This window comes from Colobus angolensis, unplaced genomic scaffold, assembly GCF_000951035.1.
Source record: "Colobus angolensis palliatus isolate OR3802 unplaced genomic scaffold, Cang.pa_1.0 Scaffold497, whole genome shotgun sequence".
NCBI classification, from domain to species: Eukaryota; Metazoa; Chordata; class Mammalia; order Primates; family Cercopithecidae; genus Colobus; species Colobus angolensis.
This window is the reverse complement of record NW_012118454.1, coordinates 790270-798562: the sequence shown is the minus strand read 5'-3', so window position 1 is coordinate 798562 and position 8293 is coordinate 790270. Positions and strand designations below refer to the sequence as shown.

At 36.7% G+C, this 8293-nt stretch overlaps 1 protein-coding gene across 1 annotated transcript in view; it reads left to right on the top strand.

Annotated features, from left to right (window-relative positions):
* Positions 1 to 8293, top strand: part of HCN1 (hyperpolarization activated cyclic nucleotide gated potassium channel 1) — a gene marked incomplete at its 5' end in the record, with an annotated part of 444560 nt that overhangs the window by 258388 nt on the left and 177879 nt on the right. The window lies entirely within an intron of this gene.

Below are 8293 nucleotides of genomic sequence, written 5' to 3'. Positions count from 1 at the left end.
ACCCGACCTTTCTCTCTGGCTGCCCTTAAGATTTTTTCCTTCATTTCAACTTTGGTGAATCTGACAATTATGTGTCTTGGAGTTGCTCTTCTCGATTAGTATCTTTGTGGCATTCTCTGTGTTTCCTGAATTTGATTGTTGGCCTGCCTTACTAGGTTGGGGAAGTTCTCCTGGATGATATCCAGCAGAGTGTTTTCCAACTTGGTTCCATTTTCCCCATCACTTTCAGGCACCCCAATCAGACGTAGATTTGGTCTTTTCACGTAATCCTAGAGGCTTAGAGGCTTTGTTCATTTATTTTTACTCTTTTTTCTCTACACTTCTCTTCTCACTTCATTTCATTCATTTGATCTTCAATCACTGATACTCTTTCTTCCAGTTGATCGAGTCAGTTACTGAAGCTTGTACATTTGTCCTGTAGTTCTCATGTTATGATTTGCATCTCTATCAGTTTGTTTATGGTCTTCTCTGCATTGATTGTTCTAGTTATCCATTCTTCCATTCTTTTTTCAAGGTTTTTAGTTTCTTTGCTCTGGGAATGTAGTTCCTCCTTTAGCTCTGAGAAGTTTGATCGACGGAAGCCTTCTTCTCTCAACTCGTCAAAGTCATTCTCTGTCCAGCTTTGTTCCATTGCTGGAGATGAGGTGTGTTCCTTTGGAGGCGGAGATGCGCTCTGATTTTTTCTGCACTACTTTTTCCCATCTTTGTGGTTTTATCTGCCTTTGGTCTTTGATGTTGGTGATGTACTGATGGGGTTTTGGTGTAGGTGTCCTTTCTATTTGTTAAGTTTTCCTTCTAACAGTCAGGACCCTCAGCTGCAGGTCTGTTGGAGTTTGCTTGAGTTGCACTGCAGACCCTGTTTGCCTGGGTATCAGCAGCGGAAGCTGCAAAAGATAGAATATTGCTGAACAGCGAGTGTACCTGTCTGATTCTTACTTTGGAAGCTTCCTCTCAGGGGTGTACTCCACCCTGTGAGGTGTGGGGTGTCAGACTGCCCCTAGTGGGGGATGTCTCCCAGTTAGGCTACTCAGAGGTCAGGGACCCACTTGAGCAGGCAGTCTGTTCGTTCTCAGATCTCAACCTCTTTGCTGGGAGAACCACTGCTCTCTTCAAAGCTGTCAGACAGGGACATTTATATCTGCAGAGGTTTCTGTGGCTTTTTGTTTAGCTATGCCCAGTCCCCCGAGGTGGAGTCTACAGAGGCAGGCAGGCCTCCTTGAGCTGCAGTGGGCTCCACCCAATTCGAGCTTCTGGGGGGCTTTGTTTACCTACTTAAGCCTCAGCAATGGTGGACGCCCCTCCCCCAGCCTCGCTACAGCCTTGCAGTTAGATCTCAGAGTGCTGTGCTAGCAATGACAGAGGCTCTGTGGGCGTGGTACCCCCTGGGCCAGGTGTTGGATATAATCTCCTGGTGTGCCATTTGCTAAGACCCTTGGTAAAGTGCAGTATTAGGGTGGGAGTTACCTGATTTTCCAGGTGTTGTGTGTCTCAGCTTCCCTTGGCTAGAAAAGGAATTCCCTTCCCCCTTGTGCTTCCCAGGTGAGGCAATGCCTCGCCCTGCTTCAGCTCTCGCTGGTTGGGCTGCCCCCACTGACCACCACTGACTCTCTGACACACTCCAGTGAGACAAACCCGGTACCTCAGTTGAAAATGCAGAAATCGCCCATCTTCTGTCACTCTGGCTGGGAGCTGGAGGCTGGAGCTGTTCCTATTAGGCCATCTTGGGCGCCTCCCCAGTGGTGGGCATTATTATCTCCCCATTGCTCCCAAGCTAAAAGTGAGCATTAATGTGCCATTTATTTATGATTACATTTAGTCTACAACTTCTATAATTCTGTCCTCGGTTGAGTTATCACTTCTTAAGGAAAAAGAAAAGAAATTTACCATGTGCCTGTAATCAGTAAATATTAGGCAAATCAAACAAAAATATATTAATCTGTAACATTTAACATAAATCAGTCTCCTGAGGGGAACCTTTCCCTTTCATTCATCAGTGTTATTATTTCTTTATATTTTTCTATTCTGATTGTGCCAAGAGATCAGAACTTTTTAATAAGTAGCTCTTTTGAAAAATATTAAAAAGAAATTTAAATGAATACAGATTTTTATGCAAAGAATCATGGTAGAAACCTTATAAATGAGAGATGGAGAGACAGGTTATATGCAAATACTTATGAAAATGTCGTGCTCTAAAGTTTTTGAATGTATTTCTCTATCATTTAATTTGTATTCAAAGTCATTGTATGAACAGGCTAATTTCCATGGTGGTTTAGTGTTGTACGGGAATTAAATTATCTCAAAATTTGAAGAAACCAAAAGTAGGATAAACACATTATCTTACAGAAGAATGAAAAAAGGAATAGAAGTAGGGGATAGAAGCCAAATAGCTAATAAAATAAAAGCAGATTGTCTTTTCTCCTCCAGGCTGTTTTTTGCCGTTGAGACCATTCACCATTGTCACTAGGTGGTATTGAAGCCAGCCCTGTTTCTTCCAAAGGAGATAAAACTTATAACCTTTATCATAACCATTTGTTGTTTGAGATCCTAACACTATTTATTTTCCTGAGCTACATTCTTATTAAGATCTTTTATTTCTTGTCCAGAAAGTAAACAATATAAGCTTATGGATATAATTCTACCAACTACTATTACGATCATTCCTATACAGGAACTGCTCCCATATATCTAATATTTAGTACATGCAATTCATTATTATTTATTTTGCTTATTTATTCGTCTAGCAGTTTTGCGGTATCTGTTCACAACCATGTGAAGCAAATTGTATTAAGTGATTAATAAATAACTCATTAATCATAGTGTCATAAATACTTTTTAAAAGCACTTTTATACATAATCACCAAGATTGTGAATAAATTATGAATTAGGAAAGAGACTTTCAAATTATCTATAAAACTCAATCAGAAAGCTGGTGATAGAACTGGAACTAAGACTACAGTCTCCTTACTTGTAGTACCTTCTATTTTCCATCAATTTATGAATATAGAAATCATATACTCATATATTAAGGTCCAGATGATTGGGTAAAATCAAAATTTGCTTCAATTTCTTTGTTTTTAATTTAAAAATAAGAGTTCATCTTTAATCAGTTGATAAGTTAGCTACTGAAATAAACAGAAACAATATGAAGCTTATCAAAACCTCTCTTTAGGCAATGGTTTGAAAGATAACCATAAATAAACTTATGTTCGGCTGGGTGAGGTGGCTCACGCCTGTAATCCCAGCATTTGGGGAGGCTGAGGCGGGCGGATCACGAGGTCAGGAGATCAAGACCATCCTGGCTAACACGGTGAAACCCCATCTCTACTAAAAATACAAAAATTAGCTGTGCGTGGTGGTGGGCGCCTGTAGTCCCAGGTACTCAGGAGGCTGAGGCAGGAGAATGGCGTGAACCCAGGAGGCAGAGCTTGCAGTGAGCTGAGATCTCACCACTGCACTCCAGCCTGGGGGACAGAGCACGAGACTTCGTCTCAAAAAAGAAAAAGAAAAAAAAAAAAAAAAAAGCTTGTGTTCTTAGAATTTCAATATTCTTATGCATAAGTAGGGCAGAATGATACATATTCTAAAGGAAATCATAAAATTTGTGGGACTAGAATTTCTTATTGAGATACATTTTTTAAAAAAGAAATTGACCTCATTGTAAGAGATCAGATGTCATGTAGGTGCACACTACATGGAAATCTAGCGGGCTGGGAAGGTTGATGTAAAGGGGAGAAAGAAAAAAAAAAAAAAGAAAGAAACATTAATGAAGAAGTATTATTAACAGCAGCATAGTAGAAGGTCCCAAAGTAGTAAAATGGAGGTGGGTTTAGAGCATACCTTAGAACTGGAAAAGAGATGGGAAATTTAATCTCCTTAAAGCAGAAGACTGATGAGTTCTTGACTTGCCTAGTTGACAATAAAAAGCATAGGAGAAATGACAGGAATCTACTTCAACAAAAATTGAATTTGTTGGTTACAGCTAAGTGATCAAAATGTGATAGGAATCATGCAAGTAATGTTAAACAAAATATGAGAAGTGGTATTGTGAAGTGGTTAAGCATAATCAAGTCCTGGAACTAGATTATTTAGATTCCTCTACTGGTTCTCTTATGCTAGCTATGTGACCTTGGACAAGTGACTTAACATATTTGTACCTTGGTTTCTTCATCTGTAATGTGGGGATAATAATCATAATTATTTCACAGAATTTTGAGGTAAATAAAGGTGCTTATATATGCCAACTAAATAAAACTATTTTATTTGAGACAGGTCACTCCATCACCCAGGCTGGAAAGCAGTGGTGTGATCTCAGCTCACTGCAACCTCCTGGGCTCAAGTAATTCTCATGTGTCAGCCTCCTGAGTAACTGGGACTATACGCACGGGCCATCACAGCTGGCTAACTTTTGTATTTTTAGTGAAAACAGGGTTTTCCCATGTTGGCCAGGCTAGTCTCAGAATTCCTGACTTCAAGTGATCCATTGGCCTCGGCCTCTCAAAGTGCTGGCATCACAGGCGTGAGCCACCGTGCCTGACCAACAATTTTTATTATACTTCTCAAGTCATTACGCAAAAGCTATTATTAATAGTTGTATTTGTGTGTGAGTTAGAGTTGATATTCCCTATCTATGTATTGGTATATATTCCTGTCATTTCAAAAATATAATAATTTCAGGTAGCTGAGAGTACAAGCAGATGTACTGTACACCTAGAAATATTAAGAGAACAATGGCAGGAAGAGATAAAGTTAATAATGCATAAACCTGGCTAAAGAAACCAATAGTATTTGAATGTAAAACTTTGTTTTTATTTTGCTACCACCTACAGAATACTAGACAAAATGTTCTGAACCCATAAGTATAGTTTCAAAGAACATTTAGAATGAGAGAAACATTAATGGAATTTGGTAATAGTTGGAACAAGGACCAGGAAGTGCATAAACCCTCCATTTGGTATCCACAGAATAATAAATGACAGAATGTTAGTGGAATACTTTCATTCTTGTTTAATAATGTCTTTTGTCAGGGTGAAATATTTTAAACTGAATAGACTGAAATAAAGTCCAGAGAAATTGAACTCCAAGACAATACTTTGATATTCCAAATGAGCTCGATCCCCTGGCTCATGTGAATTGCAACTTAAAATGTTCATATGTTAGAGAAAAATGATGAACTGATTGCACAGGATCTTTAGTAAACAATTAAAATGATGAAAGAACTGTTTTTCCATGGAATATGAAAATGATGTATGAATTTACATCATTTTCTATACCAAATTATAAAATAAATTATATGTGAGATAATGATAATTATAAAACTTGTGTAGGAAAAGTTTGAAATTTACCATAATATCTTTGTAATTTATAAAAAACATGTGGAATGAATCACAAAGTGTTCTCTTTTGTGTTGCGTGGTCAGAGAAAGCTCTAGTTTAATGAAACAAGTCATAATAAATTAGCCTTTTTTTCTCTCTCTCATATATGTATGTGTCATAAAATATATATATATATATAGATGATATTATGAGGGAAAAAAATCTTGCTGAAAACCTTGCTAAGGACATATACCAAACACCTCCCCCTTTTTGAGATGAACCTTAGGATTAGCATATGTACTTATGCAAATGTTTCTACAAGGTGCTTTCTGATATGAAATATTTGGACTAACACACTGTAGAACTAAGTTAAGTTAATAACTGGTTGAGCGAATGTTTTCTTTCCCCACACCCTAAGGTGCAGATTGATAAATTGATATCAACAAAGATTAAGATAGGTGAGAGGATATCTTTAGGATCCTGTCTTCATATCTGAGTTATTTTCCATATATTAATAATAAACTGGGCCAGGCGAGTGGCTCATGCCTGTAATCCCAGCACTTTGATAGGCCAAGACAGGAGGATCACTTGAGCTCAGGAGTTTGAGACCAGGATGGGCAGTATAGTAAGACCTCATCTCTGTAAAAACTTTGAATAGGTAGATAATGTGGTGGAATGTGCCTGTGGTCTCAGCTACTCAAGAGGCTTAAGTAGGGAGATCACTGGAGCTGGGGAGGCTGTGGTTACAGTGAGCCAAGATCACACCACTACATCATTTCACCCTGAGTGACACAGCCACACCTGGTCTCAGAAAAAAAAGAAACTAATAAAAGAAAAACAACCTGACTGAAGTCACCAAAGATGCAGCCAACAAAAAGCATAAAAGAAATGGCTAGTATGCTGGGATATAGATTCATATTTAAGAAGATCTTGTTATATAAGAAGATGAACTGAGTCTAAGAGAATGGATTTCATATGACAAACATAAGATCCCATAAGAGAACAGAAAAAGAAAGGGTAAGGACAAGTACAAGTATCAGACATGGCTCAGCCAAAGATGTAAAATATACTAAGGGGTTTTAGACATGAAGTCCTTGCCCATGCCTATGTCCTGAATGGTACTACCTAGATTTTCTTCTAGGGTTTTTATGGTATTAGGTCTAACATTTAAGTCTCTAATCCATTTTGAATTAATCTTCATATAAGGATTTATCACATATACACCATGGAATACTATGCAGCCATAAAAAAGGATGAGTTTGCGTCCTTTGTAGGGACATGGATGCAGCTGGAAACCATCATTCTTAGCAAACTATCACAAGAAGAGAAAACCAAACACCGCATGTTCTCACTCATAGGTGGGAACTGAACAATGAGATCACTTGGACTCGAGAAGGGGAACATCACACACTGGGGCCTATCATGGGGAGGGGGGAGGGGGGAGGGATTGCATTGGGAGTTATACCTGATATAAATGATGAATTGATGGGTGCTGACGAGTTGATGGGTGCAGCACACCAACATGGCACAAGTATACATATGTAACAAACCTGCACGCTATGCACATGTACCCTAGAACTTAAAGTATAATAAAAAAAAAAAATACTAAGGGTTTTTATGACTATAACTTCAATATGTGACATAATTGAAATACTGGTCATTTTAACTACATAAAAATTCTAAACAATAATATTTTTATTAAAAATAGTTCAATTTTGGTGCCAAATTCTAAGATATTTTGATTCGTCAGGCAATTATTTTCTGACTAGTAGATACATCTTTGAAATGTAAATACTCACTGGCTATCTACTTATATTCTGAAATGATGCTTTCAAAACAATTTAAATTCATTTATCAATTCATTTAAATAAAAGACCATGACAAATCAGTAATTAACTTTGTTTTTAATAGCCTCTTAATGAACTCACTTGATTATTTGACAGAGCATTTAGATATTAAGAAAGCAGTAAAGCACACCTTCATATTATAAAATCCTGCCAAGAGTGTAGCAAAAAGGATGAAATTATGATAAATTGAACAAGAGATTTTATTTTTTTACAGTTAATTTTTTAAATTATGCAAATAGAAAACAAAAGCTCATTGCTTTGCAATGCATTTCTCTTTGTAGTACATTTCTTATGTGTAACTGCTTTGGGTTCATAACTTTATATTACTCATTATGGCAGATCAGGAGGATGAACTCACTAACTGAAAAACTTAGAAAAGTGTAGCTTTTCTTATATAAATCATAGACATTTTGTTTTATAAATATTTATTCTATTTGTCTTTATTACCAGTAATAAGAAAAATATTTAAAATTATAACAAAATAGTCTTCCGGATTAAATTAACTATTTGTCAGTTTCAATTTGGAATACAATTAGAGAAAAATATTTAATTACGGTTTAACTTGAGGGAAGAAAGTCAGAGTTGCATATTTCACAATTCTCCAAAAGTAATGTCAGCCCTAACATAAATGTGTTGCATTTGCTAGTTGATTTCATCGCTGATTATTCTCATTACAGCAAACTTATGGAAAACTGAGCCTACAGTTTCCTAAAAATGCTTATCTATGTAGAGATAATGGATGAGTTAACGCATCTTCTTTCTATAAATCTTTAAATTGGAAAATTACATTTACTTAGAGGACTTAGAGAAAACCTATTGGAGAGGAGAGTTAAATCTGTATGAAATAAAAAACCAACCAAACACCTGTGACTCACCTTCCGTGTCATTAAAATACAACTAATCAAAACCTTTAGATAATGTAGTTTTTCATTTACTTTCCTATAATTTGATGCACAAAAGTTCAAATAGCAAGAAAAATGGAAAAAGTACCTGATAGTTATTCTAAAATTTATGATAGCCAAAATAATTCTTGGCTATGGAATTAATGCAGGTTCAGTCCAATCCAGTGCCCTGTATAGGCCTCTTTGTAGCATACTATAGTTGAATGTATTATGGTTATCTAAAATCTCCTGA